Source organism: Styela clava, chromosome 12 (assembly GCF_964204865.1).
Source record: "Styela clava chromosome 12, kaStyClav1.hap1.2, whole genome shotgun sequence".
Taxonomy (NCBI): Eukaryota; Metazoa; Chordata; class Ascidiacea; order Stolidobranchia; family Styelidae; genus Styela; species Styela clava.
This window is the reverse complement of record NC_135261.1, coordinates 1,654,706-1,669,793: the sequence shown is the minus strand read 5'-3', so window position 1 is coordinate 1,669,793 and position 15,088 is coordinate 1,654,706. Positions and strand designations below refer to the sequence as shown.

Sequence of the window (15,088 nt, the reverse complement as noted above, 5' to 3'; positions counted from 1 at the left end):
AGCAATAAATATGAATACTACTGACCTTTATTAATTAGGCGTAAAATGGTCTGATCATTACTTCTACGAGCTTCTCTTGCGCTTGGCTCTGTGGTTTGCTTTGAACTTGCACGTCCTCTCATTTTCACAAACAACGAGGGTGACATTTTCAGGTACACTGCTAGGTGTTCTAAAATTAGGTATTCTTTTCCCGTCGCACATTTTTTGGGTGCTTTATTGATTGATTTTTGCTAGCCGAGTTGACCTCGGAAGCATCTAATGTTTTCTTCTGCCACACATTGTTGAGTGCTTTGGCTGCTTCATTTATAAACTTTTGCCAGCCGAGTTAGCGTCGAAAGAACCTTAATTTTTTACTTCTACCATTGCACATCTTTTTAGTGGCTTTAATTATCGCTTTTTACCAGCCGAGTTGGCCTCGGAAGTATCTAATTTTTTCCTTCTCAAGACGCTCGGCAATTTCTCTCGGCAAAAGTCACACGGAAATAAAACATCCGGTTTTGCTTTTGACTGTCACACGTACCTAAAAAAGTAGCTCACACATAGCTGAGTTCAATAGGCCTGTTTAGGCATCCAAGAAGTACCTGTCGGAAGAAATTACTTTACTGGTTGTCTTTGTTATACCTCCTGCTTGTGTGTAGGAGCAGAAAACGGATGCAGTATTCAAGGCAATGATTGTTATTATCACCAATGAATCCCCATTGATGGATCTATAAACATGAATCAGAATAGAATATTTTGTAAGAATCCAACACCTAGAGTTTATAATCCTAAATATTTCTTACTTCTGGAGACATTGCGCGTTCTTATACATCTCTGAGCTTTTCAATACTGTAGTCTGTGGCATCGTGGACGCTACTTGACATCTTCATACTTCTGTCTCTGACATCTAGCAAGCCTAATGAGAAAAATAAAAAAATTGATAAAAAATTGTAGCTCTGGCCAATCTCTGGCCCCCTTCCGTTCCCGAATACAATTCCTATTCAGTTCCTCTTTTTGTCTTTTGCAACAATGATTCGCAAAAGTGCTTTGGTATTTTTATATATTGACTTTCGCAGGCCGAGTTGGCGTACAAAAAGTCTCATTTTTCTTCCTTGTCCCATTTTCACAGGTGTTGACAGGTGCTTAGTTATGGGGTTATCTTGGCACATTTGACTGCTCCAAGCCGTAGGAGAATACATTATCCGACCGTCACATGTACCTACAAAAATAACCAACGCTTAGTTGAGATCCACATACCTGTTTGAACATTTGAAAAATGCACGTGTGGGGTAATTACTTTGCTGGGGTATTCATTACCATAACTGAGAGCGGACCCCGCAGATAGGGCTTCTGTCGGAATGCGAATATTATTTAACATATATATATAATTATCCGCTGTTTGATTAGTAAACAAACAAAGCTAAAAAGAAAACAACAAAATTAAAAACCAGAATGAACGTACGTATTTTCTATCATTCCACGACTCTACTTTGTTATAGCCGCCTGTTTGTTTTCGAAAGCCAACTGTTTACAGAAGAGTTCGGGTTTTTTCAAAAGTGCGCTAGCAGTCGTTGGCACCATTCTGTTCCCAATTACAGTTTGTTCCGTTCCGAGTGCCCTTTTTTGCCTTTTCCCATCCCATTAGATTCAAAGGAATCTAATTTTTGACCACCCCAATTGCAAGCAGATTTATTCACTGACTTTTACCAGAACGGTCTAATTTTCCCCATTTTGAAATCAGAAGGGTAATAGTTGGTGGTTGTGGTGTTTCGTTAACGATTTTTTTCCTTGGCACAAGTGCAACAATTTGTATCATTTTAGTTCTTCTGCGACGCTGAAAAAACGAGTATTAGGATTTGCGGTATCTGCTGATAAGTGAATTTTAATTCCATACTCTGATTCATTATATTTTGATTCTGCTGTAACGTCCTTCTCATTTTTACATCGTCTGCTGCAAGTTTGGAGATAAGCGGTTCAAAGTACATACATACAAAGCTAAAATACATTAACGTGGTAATGGATTGAGCCCCGATTGAATTATTTACCTTCCACCTCTTTTATCAAATTGATCTTATCTTCTTCAACAAGCTCTTGTTCGACTTAAAAAACATAAATCACCACCAGACATATCTTTTCAAAAGAGGATCAGATCATATTAGAAAATATTTTGGACTTGGTAAATTTATTTATATGTAAACGTACTGTGCGCTACAAAGTCAAGCATGTGATATATTTCCTAAAAAATTGATGGTTGTTTAACCCTGAATCAGAATATAACATTTGGTAAGAATCAAACACTTAAAGTTTGTAATGGTTAAGATTACTTATATTTGGAGACATTGCCGTGGACACAACTTCACACTTCTGAAAAAAAATTAGGAAGTAGGCCAAGTGCTTATTTAGGTTTTCCGCTACAACAAAATAACGAAGCAATACATGGCAAAACAAACAAATATACGGGAAATCGAGTGGCAAAATCGAAAAAAGATTTAGGACTCGCTGATGCATGTCATGTACCCACTTATCCCACACAGCAAACAACACATTGAAGTAAATAAAATAAAAAACATCAAAGGAAATTCGGGCGTAAAAACTTGGGTGTGGATTTGGAATTTGAACATTGCCTGCAGTTTCTACTATATCTGTACAAGGAAATGAAGAGAAGTGTAGAATACAACAAACAAACATGAGGTGCGCAATATGTGATAATTAATGTGATTAGAAGGGTGACCGTACATTTGAACCCATGCGTATATCCACGGGTTCAATCTATATGCGGGTGCTAAAACCCATGGGTTTAACTATCCGTGAAACAAAGAAAATTTCATAGGTGCAATAGCATACAGGTGCAATTGTCATGGGTTCAAATGTAATGGAACCGATTAGAAGTATTTCTAGAATTGTTCTAGATCTAGACTCAGAGCTTCTGGCGATATAATTTAGTTTCATTCTGAGTGATTTTCTCTAAGTCGTTGAATTCCTTATTTGATACTTATATATGTGTTTCTTGCATTATTCGTGTCAGGATCCATTGTAGATACAGATGTCTGGCTAAAGAGCTAACATAACTATCAAATGGCCACAACGGTATCCATCTTCTCTCTAATAGGTAGTGGAATATTTTTCACAACCCATACGTTATTATAATTTCTACTGTGAAAGTCCCGTCAAGTGGAATGGAGGTTACACCAGCGATTAGTTGTATCATGTAAGATTACTGAAATTAAAGCCTATCAGTAGTCCAACTGTTATAAAACCATTGGGCTAAAGCTAAACTGTGTTGGCATCGCAACATCTCAGATTCAAGTCCTATATACACCCCTTACATCAGTGGTACTCTAACGCAGGGGTTCTCAAACTTTTGGTGTTGCGGAGCCCTTGAAAAGGTTGACTATTATTCACGGAGCCCCGAAATAAATGTTAAAATTGTTACTTTCAGATTAATATTCCTGAGCAAGTTAAACGTACTTTACTTAATTTAAATGCTGAACCTTTTTTAATAGGGTTAATGCAAGTCATAAATAAATCTCAATTTCAAAGATAAATTCTATATACTCTTACTAAAGCTGTAAATTTGACACTTGACAAACATATTAAACTAGGGGTCGAATCTTTTCCCTTTTGATATTTTCGGAAGGCCGCTAATAACGTGCGCGATTGCATTTTGTCACAATCACCGATAGTTTTCGTCAGCATGGCATGTTTTTAAACATCTTTACGCCGGTGTTTATTCTCCCTAAATCAAAAATTTTCTTTGGCATATAACATGTATTGTTCCACAGTGACGACGATAATTGCTTTTTTGTTCTCGTGGGGAATTATGAGTTTTATGTGAAAAACATGTTACCATATAGTCATCGGCGACGAAGTGCTAAAAATAATAATTAATAATAAAGAGGTGAATCCGCAACCCAAATTTTTTGATTGAAAAACGGCATTCTAAAATATTAAAACTCAAAATAAAAGATCACACTATATGTTTGGTTTTAGCAGACTCACGTCAGATTAAAACGCTTTTATAGGCATTGTAAATCACAAAATTTGGTGTTATGTTAGGTTTTCTTCGGTTATTCATCGCATAGTAACTGCGAAATCGAAACACAGTCAATTGTGTGCGCGATTTATCTTTTTTTATTCTACCGACGGAGCCGCATGCGTTAAAATAAATTTTATTCGTTCGTATTTTGCCCAGATCTTGTGAGTTTTTAAACGGCGATATCTTGCTTAATTATAATCTCAAGTGCAAAAGAACAAATCAAGTTTGACAAATTCCAATATCGCAAAAATACGACTCCAATTTATTTATAGTTGGCAGTTTATCACGTATTTTATGTTATTTTAGAATAGTATTCTTTCATTTCAGTAATCCTGATAGTAATCTCGAATGAAACGTGAGTAACTATGAGTACAATTGAAATATTACGACAAGACACTTTAACGGCCATGCATTGAATATTTTACGCAACAGAAATCTGGTTATCCGTTTTTTTTATAATCGCAAAGAATGTTGCGCGGAAATTTCCGAATCAAATCCCCACCTCTTAAGAATCCTGGCTGCGCTCCAGCTTATAAATAATGTCATTTTTTAATTCCGCATCTTTGCCATTTTTTGAGGCTATATTGTTGTCAAATTTTATCAAAGCTGTTATTGCTTCTTTGAGCAGTTACGAAATTAGCCAAGTCATTATTTTGAAAAGTAATCGAATAGCTCGCGGAGCCCCTGGGTTTCTCTCGCGGAGCCCTGGGGCTCCGTACGGAGCACTTTGAGAACCTATGCTCTAACGGTTTTAGGGGATGTGACGCTAATTAAAATAGAAAATATTTGTTGGACTTGATATTGCCCGCCTTATATTGGATATTTACTTTTCTTTCTTTTTTTTTGAGATTACATAAAGCTGTTGTGCTTGTCTCTAATATCCTTAGCGTGGAGCATGTTTACAAGTTCAAATTCATGCTGTTAGTTCACAGATTCTGGAACAAACTTCGCCTTACTATCTGTTATTTGTAGCTTATAGTTAGCTGATTAATTTTGAGGTGGGGCACGAGACCTCACAAATTCTAAAAAATGACACGACTTGATAAGTTTAAGAAGCACTGCCTTACATATTGTTAAATATCAGTGTCTACTTGTACATTCATGGTGAATGCGAGTGATATAAAAAAAACTTGTCAATTAACTCTCGATCCTTTCAGGTACAACTGAAAAACCATAAAAATTTGAATATATTGTAATTTTACAAGCACAGATTTCTGCAATTGATCTTGATTAACTAAAAAAATGACGAATATCAGCATTTATGAATATGTATGATGAGTTTAATTGATAACACTAATTATCACAACACTGAATCCATACAGCCATACGTAAATGAAATATATAATATTTCGAAATATTGTGTTTAATAGTTCCACTAGCTACTGCTATGATATTGAAAAAATGGTTGAAGTCAAGTTTTTTTTGAAAATAGTAAAAACATACCTGGTGATTTTAAAGGTTTTATATCCAATGCTTCTCTTTTTTTCCTAAAAAGAATACAAATTTTTCATGGAATTTCAAAATGGAAGTATATTCAAAGATTGTTCCTCGATATTTCAGAATCAAATGGGTTGCTGTTTCTGTTTGGGAAAGTGATTTGGCTTGATACCCTCTCCTTATACCATCTGACAACATTTGTCTCATCGTTCCCAGGCAAGGTAAGCTATCTATGTAATCAATTCCTCATTCTAATTCCCTTCTCCTCCGCTTCTTTCTTTCCTTCACCTGAAAAAGTTAGATATTTTAAAAACATGCAAAGTACACGGACATTTTAGCGATTCCAATTGCAGATAACTTTGTTATTTCCTCGACAATGAAAAATGGTTACTGTAGTAGAACGCATTTAACAGCAAATTGCGCCATAATAGCTCGCCCCACTCACGCATAACGACAGCAACAGAAGAAGCAAACAATAAGCAAGTCTCGTCGTCGGTCGAATGCCGCGACCAATAGCGTGCAAAATAAACATATTCACTAATTCTCACTCTCTCAAAAGCAATAAATAGAAATAAACACGAAATACAAAAATGCGTTCTGCGTCCATTACAGTGGCCTCACATGAATTCAGCTTCCGTCTATAAATAGACCCAAAACATTAGCGAAGATTTTCTTACTGCTTGCAGCAATGTTTTGCGTTTCAACACTAGGCTTGCACGTAATTTACGGATTTACGGAATTACGGAATTATTTCGAGTTACGGAAGGGAAGTTACGAATTACGTAAAGTCGTAATTATTGGTCGAGCGCTTTCGCGATTGAAACGAGCTCTCTTCAGAGCAGTCAATTCCGTCGATTGTAAAAAATTAAAGTTTAAGCAAAAGAAGTTAGAGTTCCGGTATTCGCAGCCGTTTCTCTCTCTCTTGTTAGGCAGATGGGGAAGGCATAACGCGTCATTTACTAACCTATTATCAACTTATCTAGGATGGCCAATGTACATATTAACCGTAGATAAAGAATAGAATTGTGTTGAGACCGATGGACGTCAACACACCTGGTTTCAACTTCTTCGGGTGAAATGACTAAAGAATGTAAGAGATCAACTTATAAAACATGGTCTTTTTGTAAATGCCGTGATAATTAATGTCGCGCTTATCAAACAGCAATATAAAGACGGAAGAGAAATTGCGTAATGAACCGACGCAACTTAGTCTTTTCGGCGCGAGATCCATTTTCTATTACAAAATCTTGATGTTCTGTTACCGATTTTATCGTTATATATCTGTCCGGACTTGGCATTTCTCAATATGTTTTTCACAATGCCTCGCAATATGTCGGCCAAATATGATTACCTGTCTTTACCAAATGCGGCAACTTATTTTGATTTATCGTCGACTCGAATACCACCGGCACTCGACCAAACTTGTGTCAATCTTGGCAAATAGGATTGTCGACTTGAGTTAGAAAAATAAATTAATATTTTCATGAGTGCAAAATAAATGTCACAAAATGCATTGTTTTGCGACATAACTTTGTATTTTCGGAGAAGGCATGTCATATAAGTACGGTATTTTAAATAATGCGCAAATAATTAATATTTGATCTAAATTTATCGCAAATAATGTTATAACTTTTAGGCCGCGAAATGATTTAATGTAGAATGAAGCATGGAATTCGGAATATCGTCAATAAGTCGGCATCAATAATTATCATAAAATGCTAACTAAGTAGTAAAGTCGGATATTGTAGAAAACGGTGAAATAACAGGTCTTCGTCGCGAGTCAAGCGAAAGTATAATCAAACGAGAGAATACGCTTGTAGTTGATTAATAAATTAGCAACCCGGAATTCTTATTTAATACGAAAGTCGTATTAATACGTTAATACGATTTTTAAAAAGTGAACTATCGTTTCCTAAATATATTACCAGTGTTGGTAATGATAAAATTGATCGCATAAAATTTGGTGATAAAGTGGATAAAAAAAATCAAAGCTAATACGAAAGATAAAAATCAGAATAAAATTATTTTGAATTCACTTCTTGATATTTGTCTTTAACATCTGTAGCCGGCGTGTAGTACTGCCGGTAATATGAAAACCAAACTCCGATGTCCCATTCGGAATAGAAGTGGATTAAATTGGTTGTTATGATAGGTTTAAATGTGTGAAAAAAATATCGCAATTACGGGGTCATTACGTAATCGATTTGGCCGTAATTACGGAATTGATTTTTGTCAATTACGTGCAAGCCTATTCAACACGAGCATTCTCTTGCAAAAATATGGCAAGTTTACGACGAAGAAGGAAAACCCTTTCCAAAGTTTTTCCCCCTGACAGCAGTGTGCATTAATAATGTGTGATGATTTAAATTTTCAGTAATGCACAATTGTTTGAACAAGCGACAATTTAGTTCTCTAGCTTTCACGTAAGTGACAGTCGATATGACTATCTGCATCACATCAGAGAATTTTGGAGACAAGTTTTTTGAGGCCAAATTCTGACGATGGATCATACAGTAGTTTATCTTAATGTGATGATACTCCCTTGAAAGAATTCCCAGAACTCCAATATTCTTTCCCATCATTCATGGGGCCCCATCCATTCCCCATACACATTCAATCACTTTATTTCAATCTAGGTTACTTTTCTAGCAAATAGTTCACCCTCAAATATTTCACAAAAGTTGTTTAAAGCAGGCTTTATGATAGTCCCACCCTCAGTGAAAGGTCGCTTATGCTGAGCAATAAGAAAAGCGGTATTGTAAAAAAAATTATTTCAATCTTTTCTTTTTGTGATTGAAGTCTGCATAAAACTGCCTACGGCTTGATTAAACTAATAATGGAAAACTCTCTTGTGGGCCTCTTCTGACATGACAGTAACACAACACATATTCCTTTACCACTAACCTCAGCAATCCCGTACTTATCGAGAAATAATGGATTGATAGAACGTTTACGTTTTTTGGTGGAATTTCCCATATTCTCTAACAGTCATATGTCGTTACTGTTTTTCCTTCATCGTCTCTCTCCCTAGTATTATTTTATCATCTCCCTGTAGTCTTCGTCTTTTTGTGCTGATGATGTTTTTGCTGCTTTAATGTTCCATCTTTTCATCCATTCACATAGCAAGTTTTGTCATCACTGCGAATCGTCTTTGCGTTCCACCAAAGTCTGCAATCTCACCAAATCTTTGAATATTATTACTCTCGTTGGATGTTATAACTGCTAACGTTGCTTCATTGTGTTGTTTGGTTCTATGCACTTCAAGAGTCCCACATCATTCCGCACGATTTCTCTGTTTGGTCTTGATGAGAGATAACGATGAAAATCTATTCTCACAAAGATGAGTTGTACAAAAAACAGCAGTTTTTTATTGGCCTTGTCACTGAGCTCGGAATATTCGTTTTCAAGAAATATCCGAAACTGTTATAATGGCAACACTTTATGCTTGGACATCAACGTGATATCGCAGGAAAGCTAAATCATCGATTCTTTCTCATCAATGTTAAGATTGCACTAATTAATATCCTTTGCAAGAGGATTAACAATCCAAAAGTTTATAGGACTACTTTCAAACTACGGAACGTGCAAACTGCAAAGTTCTCAATCAGGTACCGTACCTTAGCTACCGTTATGAGGTCATAGACTTAACTCCAGCCGTTCTGGGCCTAGAATGGGTAGAAGACCGCTCACCGAGTTTGGTTGTTAGACGAATACCGGTACTACGAATCAATAAGTGTTGAAAAAAATGACAAAATGAATGGAAATATCGTCTATTCTATACTCTGTATTTTGCAATTTGCTTATAATATATTAATATTGGAATATATTTGGCGGACCGGCAGCAAGGTTCCCGCGGACCGGCGTTTGAGGACCACTGGTATATAGTAGTATACTGCCATTGCCACTACCATCCCGACTGCTTTTTATTGCGGCCGCGCAGGGAAGCCTACAATAAAAAGCGCGCTTTGCGTAATGTAAACGATTTTGGTGGTGGTAACAGCTAGTCTTCTTCTAACATGTTGCCACCATCCATAATGACATAAATTAGCACAATGTCATATGGTTCAATTCCATCAATTTTAGCTAATGCTTGTTGCACTATGTCAGGGGTCACCAGCTTTTCCGAAGCCGTGTGCTACTTTCTAGGTACGGATTAAGCTGAGGGCTACCAGTTCAATGCACACTTCTAAAAAAGTCACTATGCAGTGGCGTAGCAAGACTCTCGTGTCCCCCCCCCCTCCCCCCGCAAAAATATTTCGTGGAAATGACCTTAAAAACTCTCGGACATAAGCTAAAACAGCGCTTTTTTTATTTTGTCAAAAAGCATAACATGTCGCTATAAAAAGGCAGTGGTAACCTAAAATTTGCAGTTTATCTTGGTTACTTTAATTTTTTTCGTACCTTCTTCCTGTTCTGCGTTTCTGTGCGCCACTGAGAGGTTTCGCTTTCGACATCATTCTGAAAGCCTTCGTAATTTTGCCGGTGCGATCAAACCACAAGACGCCGAAAATCGACGACTCCTTAGCATTGTTACGTAACAAAACGATTTGAGCAGAACTAACATCAACGTTATAAGATGTGCATTACTTGTTTTGCACTGCAGCTTTTGGTTTGCGGCCTAAATTTTCAAATTCTAACCGCGTGGGCGTCACACTCGTTGTGGTACATCGAATACACTGTCGCCAATATTCCAGAAATTTTCTTAGGATTCATCAATACGTAAAATATTGTGGGCAGCGTCGACCATTTCCAAAGTTCTGTTCTCGTTTCCTGGAACTCTTCTCTAGCCACCCTCTGTTCTCATTTAGAGTTCTTTACAAGTTCCTCTTTTTGTCTTCTGCAACAAAGTTTCGCACATTTTTTTTAGTTCTTTGTTATCGTTATTAAGCCGTGTTGGCGTCGAAAGAGTCTTAATTCTTCTTCCTTTTTCTATTTTCACAAGTGTTTAGTTGAGGGGTTGAGGTACCGTGTTTCCCCGAAAATAAGACGTAGACTGGATCTTGAAAAATGATTTTAATATGAGCCCTTCCCTTAATTAAAATAGGACCTAGTCAATAATGCGAATTTTCAGTTTGACCTAGTCGATAGCAACCAATCTCTCCTACACGTTTAAAATGATTGATAATCTATGTTTTGCAGTTATTTTGAATAAAAACGTGTTACTTATAAGTATATGGGTATCGATTTTCATATTTTGTATATTTGAAAATCTCGTAATTCTTCACTTTGTAATTTTGTTTTTGATAAATGAAATTGAAAGACTTCCCCCGAAAATAAGCCCTAGTGTTATTTTCCGGTAGAAAATTTAGATAAGACTCATTTTCGGGGAAACACGGTACGTCAAGCCGAATAAGAATACACCACCCGGCTTTCAGGTGACCAAAACTGTTCCCAACTGCCACATTTACCTGAAGAAATAGCTCACACGTAGTTAAGTTCAACAGGCCTGTTTGTACATTTTAAAGTACCTGTGTGAGATAATTAATTACTTCGCTGGGGTATTCATCATCCTGATTAAGTCTGAGAGCAGACCCCGTAGCTAGGGCTCCTGTCGAAATGCAAATTATAACGATTCCCTTCTGTTTTGCTTAGTAAACAAACAATCTAAAAAGAAAACAACAAATTTATAAACCAGAATGAACTTAGGCCATTCACTGCATTAAACAAGGATATTTATTTCTTATCATTCCACGACTCTTCCTTGTTGTAGCCGCCTGTGTGTTTCTCTCGAAAACCAACTGTTTACAAATGAGTTCGGTTATCTCAAAATTGCGCTAGCAACCGTTGGTTCTATTCGTGTTTCCAATCAAAGTTTGTTTCGGGTTCCTCTATTTGCCTTTTGCAATAAAGTTACGCACATTTTTTGTAGTTTTATTCATGGTCGAATGAATCTGGTTTTTTACCTCTCCCATCGCACATTTTGATTGCTTTGGTAGTTTTATTTATTGATTTCTGCCAGTCAGGATTGACGTCGAAAAAATCCCTAATTCTTCCTACTTTCACCTAACGCGCTGTTTTGAGTGCTTTAGCAGCTATATTTACCGACTTTTGCCAGTCGAGTTGACGACGAAAGAGTCTGATTTTTCTTTCTTTTCTCATTTCCACAGGTGTTGAAATTAGAATGTCTATACTCTGTAGTTGGTGGTTTCGTTGCTTCGTTTTCTTGACACATGTGATTGTTCCGTTGCGTGAATGTTTTGCAGCAACAACCTTGTGTGCCTTAAGACTTTTACGTCAAGTCGTAGCAGAATACATTATCTGCTTCTCAGGCGACCAATACTGTTCTCGGCTGTCCTATGTATCTGAAAAAATAGCTCACACATAGTTGACTTCAAAAGGGGTTTTATGGATTCGGAATTAACGAATTCATTACATTAAAGAAAGATGTTTATTTCCTATCATTTTGCCGCTCCTCCTTGTTGCAGTCGCCTTTGCAAAAACAGTGAAAAACTGTTAACAACCACTAGAAACCTTGCAAAAACAGTGAAAAACGGAATTTACGAATTCACTGCATTAGAGAAAGATGTTTATTTCCTATCATTCTGCAACTCTTTCTTGTTGTAGCCGCCTGTTTCTCAAGATACAACTATTTGTAATTCTATTACAATTCTCTTTTTGCCCTTTGCAATGGAGTTTCGCAAATTTTTTAAATGCTTTGGCAGCTTTATTTATAGATTTCTGCCAGTCGAGTTAGCGTCGAATCCTCCCATCCCACATTTTGAATGCTCAAGTAGCCTTTTTGAAGATTTTGCTGGCTTCGAAAGTAGCCTACTTTCTTCTCCAGTCGCAAATTATTGTGTGAGTGCTTTGTTGATCGATTTTTGCTAGCCGAGTTGGCCTAGCTAGGAAGTATCTAATTTCTCCTGTTGCATATTTTTGCCAGCCGAGTTGGCCTCGGAGGTATCTAATTATTTCTTCTCCCGTCGCACATTTTTGAGTGCTTGGGCTGCTATATTGGTCGATTTTTCTAGCTGAGTTGGCCTCGGAAGTATCTAAATATTTCCTCTCCCGCAACACATTTTTGAGTGCTTTATTGATCGATTTTTGCCAGTCGAGTTGGCCTCGGAAGTATCTAATTATTTTTTCTGCCGTCGCATATTTTTTGAGTGCTTTGACTGCTTTGTTGATCGATTTTGCAAGCCGAGTTGGCCTCGGAAGTATCTAAATTTTTTCTTCTCCCGCAACACATTTTTGAGTGATTTGGCTGTTTTATTGATCAATTTTTGCCAGTCGAGTTGGCCTGGGAAGTATCTAATTATTTCCTCTCCCGCAACACATTTTTGAGTGCTTTGGCTGCTTTATTGATCGATTTTTGCCAGCCGAGTTGGCTTGGGAAGTATCTAATTATTTCCTCTCCCGCAACACATTTTTGAGTGCTTTGGCTGCTTCATTGATCGATTTTGCCAGCTGAGTTGGCCTAGGAAGTATCTAATTTTTTTTCTTCTTCCGTCTCATATTTTATGAGTGCTTTGGCTGCTTTATTGTTCGATTTTTGCTAGCCGAGTTGGCCTTGAAAGTATCTAAATATTTTTACTCCAGCCGCACATTTCTGAGTGCTTTGGCTGCTTTATTGACCAATATTTGTTACCAATACTAGTCGAGTTGTTCTCGGAAGTAACTAATTTTCTTTTCCTTCTCTCAAGCCACAGTCATAAATACCGGTACCTGCGAAAATACCTCAACAGTCCTATTTAGGCATCTGATAAGCACCTGTCGAAGATACGGTAATTATCTCACTGTTTGTGTTCGTTACACCTCTTGTTTGTGTATAGGGCCAGACCTAGAGAATGCACTTAGTAGTCAAGCCAATAGGGGTAACTATCACCAACGAATCTCTATTGATGCCTGATGGTTATATGAACGTGAATCAGAATTGTATATTTAGTAAGATTCAAACACTTAGGAATTTGTAATGCTCAACATTTCTTACCTTTGGAGACATTGCGATTTCCTATAGATGTACTGTGGCATCGTGGAGGCTATATGACATCTTTACACTTTTGTATCTGACATCCGGTAGCAAGCCAAATAATATAAAATTGTAGCTCTGGTCAAACCATACATGTGATTGAAATAAAAACTTATACTGGTAAGAATTAAAAGAAAAAACACTAACCTGTACTGGTTATCCGCTACAGCCTGAAGATATATTTTCTGTTTATCTAGTCTTTCAGAACTGATAGAGATGACTTCACATCAATGTGACTCCATTCTGGTCCCAAATATGGTTATTTTTAAAATTCCTCCTTTTGTCTTTTGCAATAAAAGGTCAACTGTAGATGGTACTAGCAAAGATCCAATTTTCTTTTGATAATTTGTACTGGTTGTTCACTGCAGCCCGAAAGACTATAGAACAGTGGTTCTCAACCTTTTTGTCTTTGCGGGCCCTTCTGATGCTCTCAAAGCGGTCGCGGACTCCTCAAAAGTTTTTTATTTAAAATTTAGTTTATAGCTTAAACAACAACCTAATGTTCCATACATATTTGACCAAGTCAAAAATAACACCAAACTAGTGGACATTTTCATTTATTTTGTCAAATCGAATACACTCAATGGGATGTCTGCTGTTGCATATCAGAAGCAAGTCTTGAAATACGTGGTCGTGTTCTTGATAACGATAGACGCATATCGTCTTCGACGTTTAGTTGGTTACGAGCCTTGGATTTGATAGGAACGAGAGCAGAAAATTCATTTTCACAAAGGTAAGTGGAGGCGAATGGAACAATAACACGTAATGCTTCCATGTTCCATCGATACTTTCGGGCACGACGGCAATATGGCGCACCAAAACTGAGAAAGTGATCACTGTAGCTGCGTTCTCGTATTTATCATTGTCATGTCATAACTCGTATTTGTCACAATAGGTCTACGGGAGATAAATCAAAATAGTTTTTGTAGGCTATTGTCATAGGCAGCAAATGTTCGATCGTATTACAAAAAAAAAAACGATGTTAAACTGCAAATAATTTCCTAAAATTTTAATTTATTCGCGGACCCCCTGGAAATGCTTCGCGGAGCAGTGTTTTAACCCGTCTGCCCTGCACACGCGAGGCACTATTTACATAGTATCGAAATATCGGCCGCTTTGTAATATCGGCGTTTTCAGTTGGTATCGGATCGGTATGGACGACAAAACTGGTATCGGTACATCTCTGATTGCGACATGTTTAAACTATATTTTTTTAATCTTACACTTAGAATAAGTCAATCATTAGCTTGAAGAGCTATCAACGCTTTCAGTACCTGAATTTGTCAGCTATGGTACGAATACTCAAATCGGGTTAAGTATTTTTGAAATTTAAACCATTACAAGAACACCTTGTCGACAGATCACAGCATTATGGAAACAGCGGGATTTGGGAAAACTTACCACCCTACAGGAAGATATTATTCTTCGAATTTTACCACGTAGATACTTTTTAGGGTTGTCATCTTGGAATTGAAAGACGTTTTTCATATCATGCATGTGCTCCATTTATCCACAATACCATACGAAAAATAATACTATGTTTGCTGGCAATGGTGAAAACTCAAATTGTTAACTTTTTACTCGATGAAAATAATACTTATAAGTAACTGAAAGCAAAATTACTTTTTCCGGTTACTGTTTTCTTTAGGTGTCAGTCTATGTCTTTA

At 37.0% G+C, this 15,088-nt stretch overlaps 1 long non-coding RNA gene across 1 annotated transcript; it reads right to left on the bottom strand.

The window, feature by feature from the left end:
- Nucleotides 1-5,442: 5,442 nt before the first annotated feature.
- LOC144430364 (uncharacterized) lies at nucleotides 5,443-14,168 on the bottom strand. Its single transcript, XR_013479490.1, has 3 exons — nucleotides 13,569-14,168; nucleotides 13,383-13,458; nucleotides 5,443-5,740 (listed from the first exon to the last, which is right to left on the bottom strand). It is a non-coding gene; the product is annotated as an uncharacterized LOC144430364 (long non-coding RNA).
- Between the last annotated feature and the right edge of the window lie 920 nt (nucleotides 14,169-15,088).